This window comes from Galeopterus variegatus, unplaced genomic scaffold (assembly GCF_000696425.1).
Source record: "Galeopterus variegatus unplaced genomic scaffold, G_variegatus-3.0.2 Scaffold109, whole genome shotgun sequence".
Lineage (NCBI taxonomy): Eukaryota > Metazoa > Chordata > Mammalia > Dermoptera > Cynocephalidae > Galeopterus > Galeopterus variegatus.
In genome coordinates, this window is record NW_007726220.1 from 996,403 (window position 1) to 1,020,736 (window position 24,334).

Consider the following 24,334-nt stretch of genomic DNA (forward strand, 5'->3'; position numbering starts at 1 on the left):
GTCCGGTCCGGGCGCGACACTGAGGGTTGCGATCCGTTGCCAGACACGAAAAAAGACAAAAAGGAAAAAAAAAAAAATATATATATATATATATAAATATAAAGCTGTACTTTATGGATCTTTGTTCTGATTTCACCCACAAACAATTTCAGTGAGAACAGCCCCACTTCCATAGAGAGGTGCAATTAAATACCACCTGCCTGAACTGGTAATTTTTGTATGCTATAAATCATGTTAAGGGGTCTGTTTTAAATTCTAATGCTTTAGTGGGGCAAAAAGCCAAGAGATAAATTCTGTGGCATTCCAATAATCACAAAAGCTTTACTTAAACAGACAACTCCAAGACAAAATTTGTTAGAAGAGTGTCTTCGGTATAGTAGCCTAAACTTTCCATTACCTAATTTCTATTCTGTTAGTACCAATCCTGGCTCCCTGGGACCACCCACAAGTATTCTTCCTGCTCTCTGGTCTCTAACCCCTCAAATTTGATATTATAACATTTTCCTTCAGCATTCATCTGGTTCTTTGGTTTTTACCCTTTCTTGGTGACCAATAGTAAATAAATTATATTGCTAAATTTCTATGAACTGCTTTGAAAATGGGCATTGCCCTGGTCTGTGCACTGAAGAACATCTATTAGAGCAGAGGAAAGAGGCTTACATAGATGAGGAATTAAGAAGATTGAGCTTTGTTTTTCTACCTCTTATCAAAACCTATCAATGAGTATTATTTTAAGCTATGAATATGTATTTAGAAAAAAAAATTATATTTACATTAAAACAGAACTTTTAGAAGCCAGCCCAATGCCCCGCTGTCCTGGGAGATGGGGGCTGTGTGCTTCAGCCCCACTCCTGCCGCCACACATCCAGGCCAGCAATGGAGCCAGCCCAACATCCGGGGGTCCTGAGAGATGGGGGCAGTGGGCCTTAGCCCGGCCCCCGCCACACGTCCAGGCCAGCAATAGAACCAGCTGACACCTGAGATCCTGAGACAGGGGCCAGGCCAGACTTGCCTCTGCCTGCGACCAGATCCTAAAATGTACTTGTTAACTATGTGTGCTTCTTTGGGGTTTGTGACTTATCTGTTCAAGTCCTTCACCAAATTTCTCCTTAGATTTTTTTTTTAATTTTTATTGAATCAAAATTGATTATACATATTTTTGGGGTTCAACGTTGAGCTGTGTTGATCAAATATTACTAGCATATATATTTTTACAAATCATACTTATTCTTTATGCCCTTTGCCCAATCTTACCCCCCCCCCTCTAGTTACCCTAGATTTCTTCTCTCCTTCTGAAAGAATAATGGTTACTCTGTTGATTTCTTGCCTAGATGATCTGTCCAATGCTGAGAGATGTGATTAGGTCCTCCAATATTATCATAGAGCAGATGCTTCTTCTGTCACTCTGGAATGGGCTTGTGGAGAGAGACACAAAGCCCATTTATCTCTGCTGGTGACTCTCCTTGTGTCAATGCACTCCAGTGGCTGGCAGACCATCTGCGTGGAGGTTCTGGCACCTAGCTGCTCTTGCAGCAGACATGGTTATTGTGGTGGCTGTGGTGGGCCACCCCCATGGAGGCAATGTTTTTGGCATGCTCCTTGGTGCTGGTGGTGTGCCTGGTTGTGTGTGGGGGGGTCCAGTCCCTGGCTCCATCCTTCAGGTCCCTGGGCGGCCCCAAGGCACTGGCACAGTGTGCCCAGTTGAGGGAGGGGGGTCCGGTCCCCGACTCCATGCCTTGGATCCTTGGGCAGGCCCCACCGGTGGTGTGCCTGGTTGTGGGAGAGGGTCCAGTCCCCAAGCTCCATCCCTCAAGTCCCTGGGTGGGCCCCGAGGTGCTGGCGTGGTGTACCTTGTTGCAGGAAGGGGTCTGGTCCCCACTCCAAGCCTTGGGACCCCAGGTGGGCCCTGAGGCACTGGGATGGTGTGCCCAGTGGAGGGAGGGGGGTCCGGTCCCTGACTCCATCACTCAGGTCCCTGGGCAGGCCCCAAGGTGCTGGTGGTGTGCCTGGTTTGGGGGGGGAGTCTGGTCCCTGGATCCAAGCCTCGGGACCCCAAGGCGCTGGCATGTTGTGCCTGATTGAGGGGAGGAGGGGTCTGGTCCCGCTCCATGCCTCACATCCCCAGGTGGACCAGAGGCGCTGGTGGTGTGTCTGAGCCGGAACTAAATTTTTTGTCCTCTGCTTACTTCTAAAGTGGGAGAACTTCCTGTTAGGACCAGTACTTGAGCTCTGTGGTTTAGCTAAATTGCTGCTTTGCTGCTGCTTCCCTAGGGAATGCTTCTGTGCAGCACAGGTTATAATGGTTGACTTTATAGGTACTTCCAGCTCTCCAGAGACTCAGTACACCTGGGTTGTGTAGTAACTATGATCTGGGCCTGAGTCTTTCACTACACAATTCTATATTCCTGACCAGTCTCCTCTGAGTGGTCCTTTGCTAATTGGGGTACAGATCAGCTGTACCTGCTGTGCCCCAGTGTTCCCCTGGTAGGCCCATCTCTCCCATAGCCCACGCTGCAAACATTTTCTGTGGGACAGGCTGTGCACCAGTCCCTTGTGATGACTCACCAGCCTCTGAGTGGCTACATTTTTTCAGTTGTTGTGGCTCCTTGCTCCTATGTGGGTCCACAGGAACCCTATTAGTGGTCTTGCTGTGCTGGGGGCCACCTAGGCCCTCTTCTCCCCTGCTGCCTCCAAGCAACTCCATCCAAAGGGCACAGCTGCGGCTTTTGCCCGCTCTTGCTCCATGTGCTCAGCAGTTCAAGCCCTAAAGCAGCCGCAGCACAAAATGGTCAAAGCAGTTTTTTCTTTCTCTCATCATGGATTCTCCTGCCTTCATGCACTCTGTAGGTCTCTCTTCCTCTTCCCCTGAGCTCCAGTGGCCCCAGCTTGGCTGATGTAACATTTTTATAGTTGTAAATTGGTTGTTTTCTGGGAGAGAATGATGCTGGGGACCGTCTATTCCACCATCTTGACCAGAACCACTGCTAGATTTTTCTAATTCATTTTATTTTTGAGAGTTCTTGCAATAAGGATCATAATCTTTGTGTGTGTGTGTGTGTGTGTGTGTGTGTGTGTGTGTGTGTGTGTGTGTGTGTTTTAAAGTAGAGAGTAGAATAATGGTTACCAGAGGCTGGGACGTGTGGCGGGGTGGGGAAGATTAGGGGAGAACTAATGGGGACAAAACTATGCCATCTACCATTAAGTGAATCATTGTGCAAGATATACATGTATTGAAACTACACACTGTATCCTACAAAAATAAATATAAATAAAATTGAATTAAAAAAATAAAACAGAGGGCCAGCCCATGGCTTACTTGGAGAGTGCAGTGCTGATAACACCAAGGCCATGGGTTCGGATCCCTATAAAGGGAAGGCCAGTCAGCTCTCATGGGAGAGCATGGTGCTGACAACACCAAGTCAAGGGTTAAGATCCCCTCACTGGTCATCTTTTAAAAATAAATAAATAAATAAATAACTTTTTCTAAACTTCAGAAACAGGGCCGGCCTGGTGGCGCACTGCTACAGTGCGCCGCTTGAGAGCAGGGCAGCGCTCCCGCCGAGGGTTCGGATCCCACATACAGACTGGTTCCCGCTCACTGGCTGAGCGAGGGGCGGGCGCAGCACCGAGGGTTGCAATCCCGTTGCCGGTCCCGGTCTGGTACGGGCGCGACACTGAGGGTTGCGGTCCGTTGCCGGACACGAAAAAAGACAAAAAAAAAAAAGTAAACTTCAGAAACAGCAAGAACTGTATGAATATGAGTTGTAAAGGTCACAAACAACTGGGGCCATGTTTGTACAGCAATTTCCCTCTAAAGTAAAAAAGTTCTATTTAAAGCATTAACAAGCATGTGTTTGCAGCAAATCTTAAGGATTTCACTGAAATAGGATTTCCTGTTCAGACCCTGTATTAATAAACCAAACGTGAAGCTCTGTCTCACTGATACCATTTCCCAAAACAAATTATTGAAACGAATGAGATTGTGACTAACTCCTTTGGTTATTCAAACTATAGCCATGGTGGAACAGTTCCTGACTACATAAGGCTGGCTTCTACTGTCATCCAGTCTAACTATGGAAAGTTATTTCATGGTCCAAAAGGATAGTGACATGGGTCACTATGGGTTCCCTCATCTAAAACATTATAAGATTCTGAACAGTTACCAAAGGTTAGAGGAAGGAATGGAGCCAGATTTCTGATGATGATCACAGTGCTCCAGAAGGACAGCACCATTAAAAGACAAGAAGTAATTTCACAGGTAAAAGGTACACCAGCAGCTAAAACTAAGCCCCTTTCAAAATTTAAATGATTCAAGTTTCATCTTGATAACACTGGTATTTTTGTATAAAATATATCTTATTAGGCCAGCTCTTGAAACTTAAAAAGGTGTCTTTAAATGCCTGCTGACCTAAAATTGCCATGATCCATGCTTTAAAGGGATTGATTTTCTGGAGATGCCAAATTCTGTTCAATGGAGATCAGAATAGTATTTTGGTGAACCTATTCTGCACCTGTGGAAGTAAAAGAATAAGACTGGCTCACACACCCCAGAGAGAGGATGGTATTTATGTGGGCTCTCCCTATGACCTCTTGGCAGCAAATGTAAGAAAGTCCTTTTTTGAGGCTAAGGGGCGGGCCCAGGACTTTCAACTACCCATTCTATCAGGGTAACGATTCCCTCCTCCGTAATTAAGTTTCCTTTCCCCCTCTCCATGCATGCATGAATTGCAGGGACATTGACGTGGGGGCCTGACATTAGTCTTTGAAGGTCATTTAAATCCTCTTCTTTCCAAGCTGCCTTAAAAGCAATGCATCATCCATTCCACAATGCCTGAGTGTGGGGTTTGACAAGACAGTACTCAAAGTGGAATCACCTAAAGAATTAAAAGAAAGAGGGCTCCAAATTCGGGTAAAATACAAAGAACAAATCAAAGAAAACATGATAAAACTCAGTTACTCAAGAGAAACATTAAACACCTAAACACATGAATGAAAACACTTCTACTTATAATCCTCCACTCCTTTTGTTAAGGCAAGCTACACTTTATTAAAAAGAGAAAGACTTATGCATAAAGGAGTCAGCAGTTGTTTCCTGGCAGTCCTATAGACTTTCCCATAGCTCTCCACCACACCATGTTCTCTCTTACCTCCATACTTTTGCTGAAGTCTGACCACGCACCACAACCCCCACCTACTTCTAAGGTCTTCCAAAATAGAGCTCAAGTGAAACATCACTTGATGGGCCTTGCCCCAAAGGAGGTTGATGTCCCCTCTCCCACATGCCATATTGGTTCTCTAAACTTCCATAACACCTTGTCCATAACTATACCACTACACTATATTAAAATGACTGATTTCCTTACTTGCTCTCCCACTAGACTGTGAGTTCTTTGAGGCTGCTGATATCAGTCATCTCTAATCCTAGTGCCTACCACCATGCTAGGTATCAAGAGCATGCTCAATTAATGTTTATCATTTGAATGAAGCTACAGTCAGTGGCTCTTGTGCTTTGGCCCTCATAAAGGTAAGGATGGGGAAGGTGACTGGACCTCCAGTCTTACAGCACTGGTTCCTGAGGGAAGAGAACCCAACCTGAATAGCCCAAATTCAACCTCTAGTAAAGAATTAAGATTTCTGGGAACTCACCAGGTCACGAGACAGGATCTACACACACTCAAGAGAAGTGATCAGGGGTCCAATCTGGGACAGAGCAGAGTGAAAAGTTAAACATTATAAACCAAGGCCACCCTGACCAACATGAGCTGTCTGCCATCTCCATTTTATTCAAGTACTTCCAAGTTCTTACTCCTTAATGTAAAGAGAGAAAAATGATAGAGTTATCCACCAAAGGAGATTAATTTCGAAAAAGGCTAAGGAAGGTCAGAAGAAGGCAAGTCATGGTACACCACCCTGAACGAACCTGATCTTGTTTGGAAGCTAAGCAGGAACAGGCCTGGTTAGTACTTGAATGGGAGAACAGGGTAGGTCACGAAAATTAGCACATGTCCAAAGCTTGAAAGAAATCCAGGCTGTCCTAAACTCTCTAGGCACTTGGCCTAAAATGTTAATAAGCCCCTGAACCCTTCCTTTCCTTCCCAAATCAGCTTCCTGCTTCCCTCTCCTCAATACTTTTCCCCCACCCTTCTACCCACCCACCTGCCTGCCTGCCTTTCTTTTTTCCTTTCCCTTCCCTTCCCCTTCCACCCTTCATTTTTTTCTCTATAAATACGGATATAGCTGGTGAAAATCAGGCGTACAAATGACTACTATAAAATATATATGGGATTTATATAAAGTGATATCCAATTATTTGTCCATCCATTCAATGAACCTTATATACCAGGCATTGTACCACACACTAAGGATATAATTTGAATTCCCCTGACTTCACAGTGCTTGCAAGCCACTGAAGGAGACGTAAATAAAGGGGACAACAATACTCTGTGATAAGTGTGAATACAAATGTTATGTTCAAGGTGTTATGGAGGCATCCAGCTCAGGTGGAGGCATCCAGCTCAGGTTGAGGCAAGATCAACTCAGGTTGGGGGATGGTCAGTTAAGAAAGGGTGTTCTAAAGTACAAATAAGGTTAGTTAAGAAATGTTCCGGGCTGGCCTGGTGGCGCACTGCTACAGTGCGCCGCTTGGGAGCGCGATGGCGCTCCCACCGAGGGTTCGGATCCCACATACAGACCGGTTCCCGCTCACTGGCTGAGCGAGGTGCGGGTGCAACACTGAGGGTTGCGATCCCGTTGCCGGACACGAAAAAAGACAAAAAAAAAAAAAAAAAGAAATGTTCCAGGTGGAGGGAGCAGCATGTGCAGAGGCAAACAGCGTTGCAGGAACAGTAAATAGCTTGGTGTGGCTGAAGTACAGAAAGTCATGAACAGTGAGGTTAACAAGGTAGACAGAAGCTTAAGCACAGAGAACCTTGTATGTTGCGCTAGAGCACTTAGAGTGTGATGAAGGCTATAGGGAGCTATTTAAGATTGAGGCCAGAGAGGGACATGATCAGATTTGCATTTAGAAATCTCTCTCTGGCAGCACTGGAGAATGTACTACATGAAGAAGTGAAAGACTAAGGTAGTAGTTCAAATGAAAGTAGTTCTAATTGATCAACAGAATATACATAATGGCAGAGTTCCAACATATGATAGAAAGCTGAAAGACTAAGGTAGTAGTTCGAATGAAAGTAGTTCTAATTGATCAACAGAATCTACATAATGGCAGAGTTGCAACATATGATAGAAAGCAATCTACACAAGGGCACTTCAAAAAGTTCATGGAAAGATTTGTATTATCTTTTAATTCTATTTCTCCGTGAACTTTTTGAAGTAACCTCATGCTGGGTTTGAGACCAGGTTATGTTGTCGATCAGCTTTCTCCCTTGAACAATTAAATTACTTACTCTCTCTGGGCCTCTCTCCTGGGTCTCAGTTTTTACATTCTGAAAAATGTGTTTATGTGTAAAAGCAGAACTAGGGAGAGAATACTAGATCAGGTATCACCAATCTTTTCTTAATGCTTTACAATTAATTATAAATATAAAAATTTAAAAACATATGTAATGTATAAAGAATCATATGTAGCAAATATCAGTTTGTCTACCATTATATTATGAAGACTATTACCACTACCTTTAAAGCCCCCGAATACCTCTCCCAAACCCATCTCCTTCTTTTTACCCTGAGATAACCACTATCCCGAAATGAGTTTACCATTCCTGTTTTTCTTTATAGTTTTATCACATTTCTATCTCTAAATATTATATTGTTGGGTCTGATTGGTTAGCTCACTTGGTTACAGCGTGGTGTTATAACAAACAAACCGGCCAGCCACCAAAAGAAAAAACCAAATAACATTACCCTCAGTGTTGCCCCCGTACCGGACCGGGGACCGGCAACGGGACTGCAAGCCTCGGTGTTCTCGGTGTTGCTCCCGCACCTCGCTCGCCAGCGAGCGGGAACCGGTCTGTATGTGGGATCCGAACCCTCGGGCGGGAGCGCCGCCGCGCTTCCCAAGCGGCGCACTATCCAGTGCGCCACCGGGCCGGCCCCATACGACTAATTTTAATGTGTATATTCTTCTGCAACTTTTTCACTCTACAATTTGTTCTTGAGATTAATTTATGTTGCTATAGATGCAATTTACTCATTTTTCACTCTTATGCAGTATTCTATTGTATGAGCAAAAGTTGATGGACATTGGAATTTTTCCCAGATCGCCAGGAATTTTTCGTTAGTTTGATTCAGCTCTCAACAGTTGACTTTTTTTTTGGTGGCTAGCCAGTAAGGGGATCTGAACCCTTGACCTTGGTGTTATCAGCACCATGCTCTCCCAAGCAAGCTAACCAGCCACCCCAGTTAGTTTTGCTATTGCCAACAGTGTTGCTATGGACATTTTTGTACATATGTCTCTTGGTGTGCATTTGTAAAAGTTTGGTAGATACCTAGGAGTGGAACTTCTGGGTCATACGGTTTTCACACATTTTCAATCATGAGATAATGCCAAACTGTTCTGCAAAATGGTTGTACCCATTCACATGCCTGCTTGCAGGGTTCTAGTTGCTTCATATTCTTGCCAACATTTGTTGCCAGACTTTCATTTTGGCTAATCTGATGGTCATAAAACCAGTATATCATTGTAGCTTTTTTTTGGCAGCTGACCAGCATGGAGATCTGAATCCTTGACCTTGGTGTTATAACACCACGTTCTAACCAAGCTAAACAGCCAGCCTTCACTGTAGTTTTAATTTGTATTTCCCTGATTACTAATAAGGCTGAGCATCCCCAACCCTTTTCGTTGGAAGGAGCTACTTTTATTCTTCCAAAACGCTGAGATCAAGCTCCTTCTCTGAAAGCTTGGAATGGCTGGAGTATATAACAGCACCTGCCTTCCAATAATTAACCAGATGAAGACTGGTCTCCTTCAGACTAACGTAAAACTGCATGCTGTGGTTTGAATGTCTCCCCAAGCTCATGTTGGAAATTAACCCCCAATGGTGGTGGAAGGTGGGGCTTTTAAGACGTGATGGGATCATAAGGACTGTGCCCTCATGAATGGATTGATCCATTCATGGAGTAATAGGTTTAATGCATTGTCAGGAGTGTGGTTCTAATGGCTTTATAAGGAGAGCAAATGAGAAGGTAAGCTATTGCTCTTGCCATTCTAGCTGTATGGCACCCTGCATTGCAATAAAAAGTTCCCACCCAGATGACCCTTACCAGATGTGTTCCCTGGACCTTGGACTTCCCAGCCTCCAAAACTGTAAGAAATAAATTTCATTTTCTTTACAAATTACCCAGTTTCAGGTATTCTGTTACAAGCAACAGAAATGGACTAATCTACTATATGACCAAATATCAGCCATATCAACATTGAACACAGAGGCAAACCTGAAAATTTTTATCTGAGAATTGGATGTGAGTTAGGGATGTAGAAGGACTGAGATTGAGACTGAGAAAAATCAGACAGGGAATGATCAGGGCAAATATGTGGTATTTAAGGTTTTTCACTATCTAGCACCAACATAGTTCTTTAGCCTCCTTTCTGGCCATACATTTCCAATGCTCTACCCTCCAACCACTACTCACCACAAGAACCTTACACTCTAATACCTCTGTGATTTCACTCAAGACATTTCCCACTTCCTGGAATACCTATCTTTTTCTTTTTCTTTCTTTCTTTCTTTTTTTTTCTGTTTCTTGAAATTTTATTAATCTTTCCCTGCCTGGTTCAAATGTAATTGCTTCCACGAAGCCATACTGACCCTGTTCCCTGGAAAGAATTATTCAAGTTCTCCTCTACTCCAATAACATTCTATTATTCCCCTATTACAGCATTCCATCCCATATTACAGTTGTAACAGGGATAGACTGTGAGCTCCTCGAGGGAAGCTACTATCTTTTAAATCCTGAGGTGCCAAGCAGTGTTTTGTCACCCATGAACCTTCAAAAAATACTGAATAAGTGAATAGAAAGATAAGTAGAACCTGCTGGGAAAAGAAATCCCTAAATAATGGAAAGATTCTTACTGACTCTTGCTAACTATGGGGGAAAGACAAGGAATGAGAAAGGGAATAGGAACTAATAAAGAATAAAAATATCACAATTAGGTCCCCTTAGTAGAGTAGAGACCCATGTCAGTAAGGCCAGGAAGTGAGCATGTAAACTATAGGTCATCTTCTTAATGTGAGGAACAACAGCATAGAAAAGTGGAATTTATAACTGATTCTAGGGCCGGCCCGGTGGCACACTGCTACAGTGCGCCGCTTGAGAGCGCAGTGGCGCGCTCCCACCGAGGGTTCGGATCCCACATACAGACCGGTTCCCGCTCACTGGCTGAGCGAGGTGCGGGCGCAACACCGAGGGTTGTGATCCCGTTGCCGGTGCCGGTCCAGTACGGGCGCGACACCGAGGGTTGCGATCCGTTGCCGGACACGAAAAAAGACAAAAAAAATAAATAAATAACTGATTCTAAAACTGTAGGCTATATCTTGAAAATCTGATGGAATCCATCAATCATTTGGGCATGGTGTTTTCTCTAGGAGAAGTAGAACTTCCATTTATTTAATAGTTGATGGTTTTCTATTTTTTTCTTGAGTCATCTTGATAAGTTATCTTTTGCTAGGCGTTTGTCCATTTTAATCTACGTTTTCAAATTAATTGACGTAGTATACATAAGTATTCCTTCGATTAGGAAAAAGTATTGTTTTTAAGACAAAATGGCTAGAAGGATGGAATAATGGCAGAAATAAGGACATAGACAAAGATTTGGGATTCAACATTTGTGGCATTTTCATGTATTTCTGTGTTCTCAGAATATAGGCTTCTTTTGGATAGGAGATAGTGTTCGTCATATTCCTTCACACATACTATGTTCTCAGAAGTATCTGTTGATTTCCTAGATCAAATAAAAAACCCAAAATTGGTAACTTAAGCCAAACAGTTATCTTATTATTTTTATTTATTTATTTTTTTCTTATTATTTTAATAGTTGGTTTTGATTAATGCATGGTTGACCCAAGTGACATCTGCAGTTGTTTTTAAAAATAAAGACTTATTTAAATAAGTAAAAATTGGTTTCAAAGGCCATTCTCATTCATGGAATTTGACGTAAAATAAACTATCCTTTTAAATATAGCAACTCACTGAATTAAAAAAAAATCAGAGAGAATAAGAAATTTATCAGCTTTGAACTATAAAATATACATTTTTTTCTTAACTATGTTATTTTATTATTTATTTTTATTGAAACACAGTTGATTGTACATATCTGTGGGGTACAGAGTTGAACATTAATATTTGTGTCATTATTTTAAAAAAATTGTTATTAAAACTACTGTTACTTCCAAAAAAAAATTAAAAATAGAATTAGCATATGATCCAGCAATTACACTTATGGTTATATATCCAAAAGAATTGAAAGCAAAGTCTTGAAGAAATATTTGTATACCCATATTCATAGCAGCATTATTCATAATAGCCAAGAGGTGGAAGCAACCCAAGTGTCCACTGATGGATGAATGGATAAACAAAATATGGTATATACATGCAATGGAATATTATTCAGCCTTAAAAAGGAAGGAAATTCTGATACACCCTACAGCATGGATGAACCTTGAGGACATTACATTAAGTAATAAGCCAGTTATAAAAAGACAAATACTGCCTGATTCCACTTATATGAGGTATCTAGAGTACAGTACATAGAAAGAGAAATGGTGGTTACCAGGAACTAGGGGTAGAAGATAATGGGGAGTTGTTGTTTAATGGACACAGAGTTTCAATTATGCAAGATGAAAAAGTTGTGGCAATTGGTTGCACATCAATGTGAATATACTTAACATTACTGAACTCTACACTTAAAAAATGGCTAAGATGGTAAACTTTATGTTATATGTATTTTACTACACTTAAAAGTTGAAAAAATAAATTAAAAAAGAAAAAGAAAACAAAGACTATTTTACCGTAAGAGTACATTTTAAAACCGTTAAGAGTACATTTTATGTACAAAAAAAATCATTTTAGTGGTTTAAAGAAAAACAACTTATACTAGTTGTTTGTTTTATCCACTCCTTCCCCAAACCTTATACCACGGTATCTAACTGGAAGGGAAATTACCTGGTAAAAATTTCAGCATCCTTGCTTTAAGTCCCATCCCCTCCTGTCCTAGTGGAAACATACTTGGTTAAATATGTACTATATGAGGAAGGAGAAGCAAAGAGGTAGTGTGATCTTTAAAAATCCAAAGCAGATTATACTAGAATAATTTTGAAAGCTAATTTTTAGAGATTGACCAAAAGCACCTATCAGTGAAGGTCAACCTCTAACTGGATGCAGCTCCAAGAGAGTGTTATTGCAAATAAGCACGATTAGAAGAATGGCAATGGATACTACCTGGCCAACAAATCAATGAGACAGCACATATGCTTTTGATTCTAGATTGGTATAATCCTTTTTAACAAAATTTAACACAGCCTCCAGTACCATACAATAAGGTGATTTCTAAATATCTATGAGAAACTGATGACAGTAATACTTCTCTGTCAATCCAGTAATACAGATGCATTTACCAGCTCTTCTCCTTGTAGAAATTATGTTAATAAAGATGTTTTGGGATTTATGGTTTTAAATGCCAATATTTTAAAAAATGGAAAAAGTGCTACAGAAATTCCTGTATTTTTCAGACTTGGAGGAAATGGAATTTGACAAAGAGTATTTCCTAAGTGATCTAAAGGGAAGCAAAATTGAAAGAAGAAAATATGAAAATGCATCAGGTGAAGGCCTGCATTCTGCTAGCAGGAGAAAAAAAGTATCTGTATTTTGTAAATAAGAATCCATGGTAAACAAAATCCAATTATCATTTTCTGTCACATTTGTTAAAACTGAACTCTGCCAAGAGGTGCCCTTTTACGGTGTCCATTCGTCTTGGTTTATATCAACCATCCCAGAGTGGTAATTAATAGTATTCCCTCTTACTCTTAAAAGTGAACTAGTGGGGCCGGCCCGGTGGCGCACTGCGCTAGTGCGCCGCTTGGGAAGCGCGGCAGCGCTCCCGCCGAGGGTTCGGATCCCACATACAGACCGGTTCCCGCTCACTGGCTGAGCGAGGCGTGGGGGCAACACCGAGGGTTGTGATCCCGTTGCCGGTCCCGGTCCGGTACGGGGGCGACAATGAGGGTTGCGATCCGTTGCCGGACACGGAAAAAAAAAAAAAAAGACAAAAAAAAAAAAAAAAAAAAAAAAAAAAAAAAAAAAAAAAAGTGAACTAGTTTACACAGTAAATTACATTACTGTTCTATCCTTGAAGAAACAGGAGGCAGAGATGCTAACATAGCTCAGTGTTCAAGATCCAATCATAGTCCCATAGTCAAAAGTCAGCACAGATAAACCTCATTTATCTAGCACTGTGAATAAAGCAGCAGAATAGCACTGCAATTCAGAATATGGATTCTGAAACCAAATGTCCCGGGTTCAAATCTCAGCCCCTCTATACATACTCTTCAGCTGTGTGAACTCAGGAAAGTTTTTTGTTTTACTTTTTATTTTGAAATAATTTCAAACTTGGAGAAAAGTTGCAAGAACAGTACAAAGAACTCCCATATGCCCTTCATCGAGGTTTACCAATTACTAACATTTTTCCAACATTTATTTCATCTTTCTCTCAAACATACACACACACTATTTTATTATTAATTTTTTTCATAATCTGTTTTAGGTTTATTTATTTGTTTGTTTGTTTATTTACTTATTTAGGCAGCTGGCCGGTATGGGGATCCAAACCCTATTATTAATTTTTTAACCATTTGACAACAGGTTGCAGACATCATACCCCTTTCTCTAAATACTTCGGGGGGGGGGGGGATGGGGGGGGGGGGGGTATTTTCTAAAAACAAACTACAGTAGAATTATCACCTTAGAAAACTTAACATTCATACAAAATTATTATCTAACAAAAAGTCCATATCTAAATCCTACCAGTTGTCCCAATAATGCTCTTTTTTTTTTTTTCGTGACCGGCAATGGATCGCAACCCTCAGTGTTGCGCCCGTACCGGACCGGGACCGGCAACGGGATCGCAACCCTCAGCGTTGCTCCCGCACCTCGCTCAGCCAGTGAGCGGGAACTGGTCTGTATGTGGGATCCGAACCCTCGGCGGGAGCGCCGCCGCGCTTCCCAAGCAGCGCACTGTAGCAGTGCGCCACCGGGCCGGCCCCCAATAATGCTCTTTATGACAATTTTTTCCCCTCAACTGAGGATGCCAATCCCAATCCAGAATCTTGGACAGGCTTCTTAACCTCTTTGAACATCAGTTTCCCCACCTGTAAAATGGAGATTAATAATAGTACCTACCTCACAAGATTATTGGGAGAAATGAAGGAGTAAATATAATAAAGAATTTAGAACAGTTGCTGGCATTTAGTGCAGGTGTTAGCTGCTTTTAGAGAATGACAGACTCCACATAAAGTAGAATTGTCAGATAATGGAAATAACTCTTTAGACACTATACTTTTTGAAGCCATTTTAATGAAAATCTCTGTAAAATACATTGTGCATAGCTATCACAGAGTATATTAAATATAATTTAACTTTTTCTTGGTAACTCAAAGTGATACTACTGTAAACTGTCATGCTACCAGAGGCTCCTGAGGTGTGAGGGCTATATGCCTTTGTAGTAAAATGTCTGCAAATTTCTGGACAGACATCTTGAATCTTCTCCTTCTCCTGTCATGCTTCTGATCATTAGTATGTATTAGTGCACCTAATCTATATTATTCTAATAATACTGATAGTCGATACAAAGCATCTAGTTTAAAAAGCACTTTCGCATCATCTCTCATTAATCATATCACTTGGTTAATTAGCTGATCTGAATCTCACAACTAGTCTATGAGGTAAAAAAGAACATGTATTACTACTCCCAATTTTAACCCCCTCATTACAGGCAAATAAATGAAGGCTCAGAGAGGTGAAGTGACTTATTTGGGGCTGCACAGTCAACAGGCAACAAAGTCAGCCCTCACACACCTGCGTCCTCTGTGCCTCAATATACACAATTATCTGAGTTAGGCCCTAGGGTGATGCTACTTTTGAGGTAAAGTGAAGGAGCTTTCTGAAAGCTATTTGCCACTCAGAAGCACTTTCAGCTTACCTTTAGATACAAGGAATTGTGTTCTGGTTGGCTGAAACTGCCAGATGTCTGACTTTCAAATGCTTTTCCTCTGCATTTTTCCAACATCTTTCTAAAATTCTCTAAACTTTATGGCAACATTTTATTAATATGGACTCCATACATTTGAAACGAGATAAATTCAGACCTGAGTTAAAGTTTACCTCTGCACTCTAATAAAAAAAAATGACTAAGAAAAGTGTAAATAAGATTGCAGGGAGAAATGTTTAATGAGCTGTTTTTAAGCATTTCAAGAGTCTAATTTACATACAATTAAAGTTAAATTGCACATCATTCTCAGCTATTCATTAAACCAGGTCCAAGGACCTCTATCTACCTAACAAAATAACCTGGTAACACCATTGGCCTAGTTTCAATTACTGTATGACCTCAAAGTAACAGTTGCACCTAAAGAAAAACATATACTCTCACTAGGTTTTCCCTCAGTTAGCCCAAATTAATGAGGTTTGGTAGTAACTCCAACTAAGACCCCCAAAACCTATCTTCCCCTGACAGCCTAGAGTAGAAGCTGAAATGTAGTTAAACCACTTGTCCTAGAAACTAAGTAGAGGAAGCAAGACACAATGGCACAGAGCTAAAAGCCAGAGGGCTAGGGTTCTAGGGCAGATTACAGCACTAAATGTGTGTGACCTTGGTTAAATCATTGTACTCTCTAGCTTTCAATTGCCTATTTTACAAAATGAGGGACCCAATAATGTCTCTAAGTACAACATCCCATTAAAAGGACCCAGAGCTCTTTGGGGAAAAGGCAAGAAAGGTACAAGATGAGTCTAGAACATTTTATCATACTATAAGCAAAGCAAAGAATACCAGCAAAGACTACTGAGTTATGTCAAAAGGAATCAGGAGCCAACCTGAAGAGCCTCTCACTGTTCCAAAATAGAATGAATTGAACATCAATGAGAATAACTACAACAAATTAAAACATATCCAAAGTGTTAAAACACATAAGTTCATTATCTATGACCATTTACAACACACGAAGAGACACCTGGACATTATGAGCCTCCTAATGGAAGAATACACTACCATTTATGAAGTATTACTGCCAAAAAAGGAACCTGATTCAGGTCAAGCCTCCAGAGGTGCACTGTCCAACAGGTAGCCACTACACACATGCAGCTATTGAGCAAGTGAAACATGGCTAAAGTGAGTTGACATGTACTGTAAGTGTAAAACACTGAATTCCAAAGATTTAGGATTTTTTTAAAAATGTAAAATATCTCATTAATAATTTTTACTGATTAAACATTGAAATAATAGCTTCCAACTATTGGGTTAAATAAAATATATTATCGAAATGAATTTCCCCTGTTTCTTATCTTCTTAATGTGTCAAATAGAAAATTTAAATTTCATTTGAAGCTTGAATATTTCTACTAGGCAATGCTGCTCTAGATCTAACAACCAGTTTACAGGGACATATACCAGATAAAGGAACATAAATGAATCACAGAAATTCAATTAGCAAAGTCCAGAATGAGAAAACTACTTGGTTTCTTCAACAGCAGCAATAACAAAAATACAAGGGAAAAAAAGAGGCGAGATTAAAACAGACTTAGAAGCCAAATAAACAAAATCAATCTATGGGCCTTGTTTCAAACCGATTCAAATAAACCAAATGTTTGGAGAGAAAGGGTGGTAGGGATGAAAGAAGAGAGGGAGAGAGAGAAAGCAATTCTGGAAATTTGAACATGAAGTGGATATTTGATGATATACTGTGGTTATGTTTTTGTTTTTGTTTTCAAAAAGATTATCTTTTATCTTTTAGAGCTACATACTGAAATTATTTACAATTAAAATGATACACTGTCTGGATTTGTTTCAAAAGAATCCAGTGGGGATGAGGAAGTGGGTGGTGGATAGATGAAGCAAGACTGACCATGAGGTGATAACTGTTGAAGCTGAGTAATGGGCATATAGTGGTTCATTATATCACCCTCTCTACATTTGTATATGTTTGAAATTTTCTACAATTTTTTTAAATGAGAAGGGCAGACAATTTTATCTATAACAACTCTTATAGCTCTCCAATCTACAAAAGTCTATGTAAATAAATCATGGAGTTGGCTAATTCTTCAAAATGTCATTCAATCTAATTTACTGCCTTCAAGACACATTACAACATTATCTCACTCAATAAATATTTATTGAGTAACTACTAAGTGCAAAGGCCCGACCAGTATAGAAGATGCACAGAAATACAAGAAACAGTTTCTATTTAAGGAGTTTAGTCATATAGGAGAGATGAGGAAAGTACACACACATAAAAAAGGTAAAAAGTGATGAAGCTATGGTTTAAGTATCATAAGTAAGGTACTTCTGGTTGAGTAAACCACAGAAGGCATCATGGACGAGTGACATATAACTGGGCATTAAAAATTGGCAGGATTTGGACAAATAGTGAAAAAGAGTATTATACCGGAAGTGGACAGACGGTGTGAGCAGAAGCACAAAGACAGAAAATAAAAGGCAGAGACATTTTTGGAAAAAGATGAGTACATTATTGCACAAGTAGTAGTATGCAAGTTTGGAAAGACAAGTAGGGAACAGCCAGATCATATAGAATCTTAAAATATCAGGCTGTTTGTACTTTAGTCAGTAAGCAATGGGAGTCACACAGTTGGAGTTAAGATTATACAATATTTAGGAAGACACTATACATCTCACATAAGTGGAGTAGAACAGAATAAAGCTGGGGAGGGAGATTGTAAGTTGGAACAAATAATCAAGGCAAAAGGTAACAAAGGACCTGAACTGGAGCAGTGGGAGAAAAAGGGAGAGATCTGAGACTGTCTGGACATGGAAAGAGATAGTAGTTCAGGGAAGTAAATGGTAACTGAGGTTTTATATCTGGATGAACTGGGAGAAGAGTGGAGTCAGTGTCCTGCACGTTACCCTGAATAATGCTGAATAAATGACTGACTGACTAAATGAATAAATAGAAATACATCAGAGATGAAGTGCAGCAAGTCAGGGGATAAGGGGGTGGGGAGTGGGGTGGGCAAAAGATAACACCTAGCCTTCTCATTTTAAACTATGAGGAAGCCAAGGCCCTGAAGGACAAAATGCTATCCAGGTGTGCTAAGTATCTTCCTTAGAAATGCACTTCTCTAAAGCAAAGTTTTCATCATTAAAGCCTCTATAAAAGGTATAAAATTCATCCTTAAAACCTATAAACATGTCGCCCAAGCAAGGAGTAGACAAGCTATAACAATCTGACCACAGTTTTCCCCAAACAGACAGCCCATGGAAAGCTGAAGGTGCAGACAGGATGTAGATGGAGTAGTACAATAGAATTTCTGGGACTGGGGCTCACAGGTGGAAATATAGATTTGGGGGCCGGCCCGGTGGTGCACTGGATAGTGCGCCGCTTGGGAAGCACGGCGGCGCTCCCGCCCGAGGGTTCGGATCCCACATACAGACCGGTTCCCGCTCACTGGCTGAGCGAGGCGCGGGAACAACACCGAGGGGTGGGATCCGTTGCCGGACCCGGAAAAAGACAAAAAAAAAAAAAAATGGGAGGGGGGCGGCCCTGGGCCCCCCCGGGGGGGGGGGGGGTGGGGGGGGGGGGGGAGCAACACCGAGGGTTGTGATCCGTTGCCGGACACGGAAAAAGACAAAAAAAAAAAATATATAGATTTGGGAGTTACTCCATGCTAGTTGTAATTAAAGACACAAGAGTAGATGACCTCCCAATACAAAAGCACAAAAAGAGAAGCAAGGTCAGAGGACAACTTAGAGACTGACAAAGGAGAATCAGGAAGGCAGAAAGAAAACCAGAACAATGCTGTGTCATAAAAGCTTAGAGAGTCTAGCCAGTTAGTTCAGTTGGTTAGAGTGCAGCCTTATAACACCAAGGTCACATGTTTGGATCCCCGTACCAGCCAGCCGTCAAAAAAAAAAAAGCTAAAAGAAGAGTTTCTAGAAGGAAGGCAAGCTCAATAGTTGTCTTTTTCCTTGACTCACATATCTAATCCATTAACATGTTCTATCAGCACCACATAAGGACATTTATATCAATGACAGACGGCATATACAATGATGGCTATACCATATAGTCTAGGTATATAGTAGGCTTTGCTATATAGGTTTGTGTAAGTATACGCTATCATATTCGCATAATGACGAAATCGCCTAATGATGCATTTCACAGAATGTGTCACCATTGTTAAGTGACACATGACCGTATTAAGTACATCCACTTTTCTCATCTCTTGTGCCACCAACCTAGTTAAAGCCTCCACCATTACTTGGATTTCTGCAGTAGCCTTCTATTACCCACTTCAATCAATTCTTGCCCCCAGATAATCCATTCTCTTTGCAGCAATTGCATTAATCTTTTAAAAATGGAAATCAGATCATATGCCAACCTCCTCATTTAAAACCCTGTAAGTGACTGGATATTTAAACATTAAATTAAAAGGGTCGGCCTGTGGCTCACTCGGGAGAGTGTGGTGCTGATAACACCAAGGCCACAGGTTCGGATCCTACATAGGGATGGCCTGTTGGCTCACTGGCTGAGCATGGTGCTGACAACACCAAGCCAAGGGTTGAGATCCCCTTACCGGTCATCTTCTAAAAAATAAATAAATAAATAAATAAATAAAAATAAATATTAAATTAGAGTATGACAATGCTAATATAATTATGGGTAATATTTATCTTTTAGAGCTATAAGCTGAAATATTTACAGATGAAATGAAGTCTGGGATCTGCTTCAAAATAAGGGCAAACACTTCTGAACTCATAAGGCCAGTATTACTCCCATATCAAAACCAGACAAAGACATCACAAGGAAAGAAAACTGAGCTGGTTGGTTAGGTCACTTGGTTAGAGTGTGGTGCTGATAACACCAAAGTCCAGCTTCATCCCTACTGGCCAGCCAAAAAGAAAAAAAAACTATGGACCAATTTCCCTTTATGAATAGAGATGCAAAAATCCTCAATAAAATACTAACAAAATGAATCTAGCAACATATAAAAAGGATTATACACCATGAGCATTTATCCCAGGAACGCAAGGTTAGTTCAACATATGAAAATCAATTAATGTAATACACAATGTTAATGGGATAAGGAACAAAAACTGCACAACCATTTCAGTAGATGCAGGAAAAGCATTTGACAAAATCCAATACCCTTTCATGACAAAAACACTTAACTAGAAATAGAAGGGAACTTAACCTGACAAATGGCATCTACAAAAAACCCAGCTAGCATCACACAATGGTGAAAGACTGAACGCTTTTCCCCTAAGATCAGAAATAAGACTAGATGTCCTCTCTCACCACTTCTATTCAATATTGTACCGGAGGTTCTAGCCAGGGCAATTAGACAAGAAAAAGAAAGGTACTCAGAATGGAAAGGAAGAAGTAAAACTATCCTTATTTGCAGATGAAATGGTCTTGTATATAGAAAATGCTAAGGAATCCACAAAAAACAAAACAAACAAACAAAAAACTATTGGAGCCAAGGTGGTAGGATACAAGATCACTATACAAAAATCAATTACGGGAGCTGGCCAGATAGCTCAGTTGGTTAGAGAGAAGCCTTGTAACACCAAGTTCAAAGGTTTAGGTCCCCTTACTGACAAGCCACCAAAACAACAACAAAAAACCCATAATAAAATCAGTTATATTTCTAAACACTGGCAATGAACAACCTAAAATTAAAAAGACACTTTCATTTACGATAGCATCAAAAAGAATAAAATACTTAGGAATAAATTTAACAAAAGAAGTGTAAGACTTATACACTGAAAACCACAAAACATAGAAAAAAGACCTAAGTAAATGAAAAGACATATTAACATCTCATATTAATGGACTGGAAGACTTAATATTGTTAAGATGGCAATACTCCCCCAATTGACCTACAGATTCAATGAAATCCCTATCAAAATCCCCCTGGGCTCTTTTTTTTTTTTGGCAGAAATTGACAAACAACTTAAAATTCATATATAAGTACAAAGAATCCAACATAGCCAAAGTAATATTAGAAAAGAAGAACAAAGTTGGGCCGGCCCGGTGGCGCACTGGATAGTGCGCCGCTTGGGAAGCGCGGCGGCGCCCCCGCCCCCGGGGGCGGGGGCGCCGCCGCGCTTCCCAAGCGGCGCACTATCCAGTGCGCCACCGGGCCGGCCCAACTTTGTTCTTCTTTTCTAATATTACTTTGGCTATGTAGGATTCTTTGTACTTATATACGAATTTTAAGTTGTTTGTCAATTTCTGCCAAAAAAAAAAAAAAAAAAAGTTAAAGGCCCTATCCATTTTTTTTTTTTTTTTTTTGGCAGAAATTGACAAACAACTTAAAATTCATATATAAGTACAAAGAATCCTACATAGCCAAAGTAATATTAGAAAAGAAGAACAAAGTTGGGCCGGCCCGGTGGCGCACTGGATAGTGCGCCGCTTGGGAAGCGCGGCGGCGCCCCCGCCCCCGGGGGCGGGGGCGCCGCCGCGCTTCCCAAGCGGCGCACTATCCAGTGCGCCACCGGGCCGGCCCAACTTTGTTCTTCTTTTCTAATATTACTTTGGCTATGTAGGATTCTTTGTACTTATATACGAATTTTAAGTTGTTTGTCAATTTCTGCCAAAAAAAAAAAAAAAAAAAAAAAAAAAAAAAAAAAAAGAAGAACAAAGTTAAAGGACTCATGCATTTTTGTTTTGTTTTGTTTTGTTTTTAGGGGAACTGAGGGATGAAGGAAGAAAGGGAGAAAGGGAAGAAGGAAGAAAAAAAGGAAGAAAGGGAAGGAGGGAGGAAGGAAGGGAAGGAGGGAGGGAGGGAGAAAGCGACTCATGAATTTTTATTTCTAAACTTACTATAGTGCTATAATTATCAAGACTGTGTGGTGCTAGCATAAACACAGATATTTATTATTTATTTGACAACTCGCTGGTACTGGGATTTAAACCCCTGACCTTGGTGTTATAAGGCTGTGTTCTTACCAACTGAGCTAACCAGCCAGCCCAAGATAGATATTTAGATCTATGGAATAGAACTGAGAGCCTGGAAGTGAAGTCATACATTTGCGGTCAAATGGTCTTTCATAAGGGTGCAAGAAAATTCAATGGGGAAAGAACTGTCCTTTCAACAAATGGTTCTGGGACAACTGGATACCCACATGCAAAAGATAAAGTTGCATCCCTACCTTATACATACAAAAAAAATTAATTCAAAATGGATCAAACGCCTTAATATAAGATTTGAAAGTATAAAATGCTTAGAAGAAAACAGGTGTAAATCTTCATGGTCTTAGATTAGGCAACAGTTTCTTAGATATGACAAACACCTAAAGCACAAGCAACCAAAGAAAAAATAGATAAAGTGGACTTCATCAAAATTAAAAACTTTAATTTTTTTTAAAGGGCACAATCAAGAAAATGAAAAGATAACCCACAGAATGAGAGAAAATATTTATAAATCATATACATGATAAGGAACTTGTATCCAGTATATAAAAGAACTATTACAACTCAATAATAAAAGGACAAATAACCCAATTTAAAAATAGGCAGGGGTTGGCCATTTAGCTCAGCTGACTAGAGCACAGTGCTGTAACACCAAGGTCAAGGCTTCATACTGGCCATAAGGGCCAGCTGCCAAAAAGAAAGACGGGGGAGAGGGGGAAGACAAAACATTTAAATAGACATTTCTCCAAAAAAATACACAAAGAACCAAAAAACACATGAAAAAGGTGTTCAGCATCATTAGTCATTAGAGCCATGCAATTCAAAACCATACTGAGATACCACTTCACTACCACTTCACACCCACTAGGACGGCTATAATTAAAAAGACAGATAAGGGCCGGCCCGGTGGCGCACTGGATAAGTGCGCAGCTTGGGAAGTGCGGCGGCGCTCCCGCCCAAGGGTTCGGATCCCACATACCGACCGGTTCCCGCTCACTGGCTGAGCGAGGCGCGGGAGCAGCACCGAGGGTAGCAATCCCGTTGCCGGTCCCTGGTCTGGTACGGGGGCAACACTGCGGGTTGCGATCCGTTGCCGGACACGGAAAAAAAAGATAAAAGACAAAAAATAAAATAAAATAAAATAAAAAGACAGATAATAATAAGTGCTGGTGAAGATGTGGAATAATTTGAACCCTCATACACTGCTAGTGGGACTGTAAAGTGGTACAGAAACTTTGGAAAAATCTGTCAGTTCTTCAAACATGGAGTTATCATATGACCCAGGAATTCCACTCATAGGTATATACCCAAGAAATTGAAAACATATGTCCACACAAAAACATCTGTACATGAATGTTTACAGCACCCTTATCCATAATAGCCAAAAAGTGGAAATAATCCAAATGTCCGTCAACCAATGAATGAATAAACAAATGTGGTTTATCCACATAATGGAATATTACTCAGTCATAATAAGGAATGAAGTACTAATACATGCTTTATGGATGAACCTTTAAAACATTATGCTAAGTAAAAGAAGCCAGTCACAAAAGACCACATATTGTATGATTCCACTTACATGAAATGTTCAGAAAGAGCAAATCCATGGAGAGAAAAATAAAATAAATAAAAAACACAAGACATTGAACTGGCTGGTTAGCTCAGTTGGTTAGTGCACGATGCTGATAACACCAAGGTCCAGGGTTCATCCCTGTACCAGCCAGCCGCCTAAAAGGAAAAAAAAAGTCTTGGACAGAGAAAGTAAATTAGCAGTTGCCTAGGGCTATGGGGAGGGGAGAAAGAGTAGTGACTGCTAATAAGTATGAGATTTCTTTGATGAAATTGTTCTGGAATTAGACAGTGGTGATGGTTGTACAACCTTCTGAATATACTAAAAAGAACTGAACTATAAACTTTATATGGGTTAATTGTTTGGTATGTAAATCATATCTTAATTTTGAAAATTAAAAAATAAAAGTCCATATGAAGATCTGTACACAAATGTTCGTAGCAACTTTATTTGTAATAGTTGAAAGCTGAAAACAACTCAGATGTCCATCAACAGGTAAATGTATAAACAAATTGACATATTCATATAATGAATTATTATTTGGCAATAAAAAAAAGAAAACTACAGGCCAATATCCTTGATGAATATAGATGCAAAAATCCTCACTAAAATACTAGGAAACAGAATACAACAACAAATACGTAAAATTATTCACCACGATC

The 24,334-nt window shown here is 40.4% G+C and overlaps 1 protein-coding gene across 2 annotated transcripts in view; it reads right to left on the minus strand.

Annotated features, from left to right (window-relative positions):
• Window positions 1-24,334, minus strand: part of WASF2 (WAS protein family, member 2) — a 79,136-nt gene that overhangs the window by 32,092 nt on the left and 22,710 nt on the right. Inside the window, exon 2 of one of the 2 annotated variants that reach the window (XM_008586369.1) lies at window positions 5,647-5,700. The exons of the other annotated variant lie outside the window; for it this stretch is intronic. The gene's annotated coding sequence lies outside the window, so the exon portion shown is untranslated. The remainder of the gene's footprint in view (window positions 1-5,646; window positions 5,701-24,334) is intronic. 2 annotated transcript variants of the gene reach the window in all.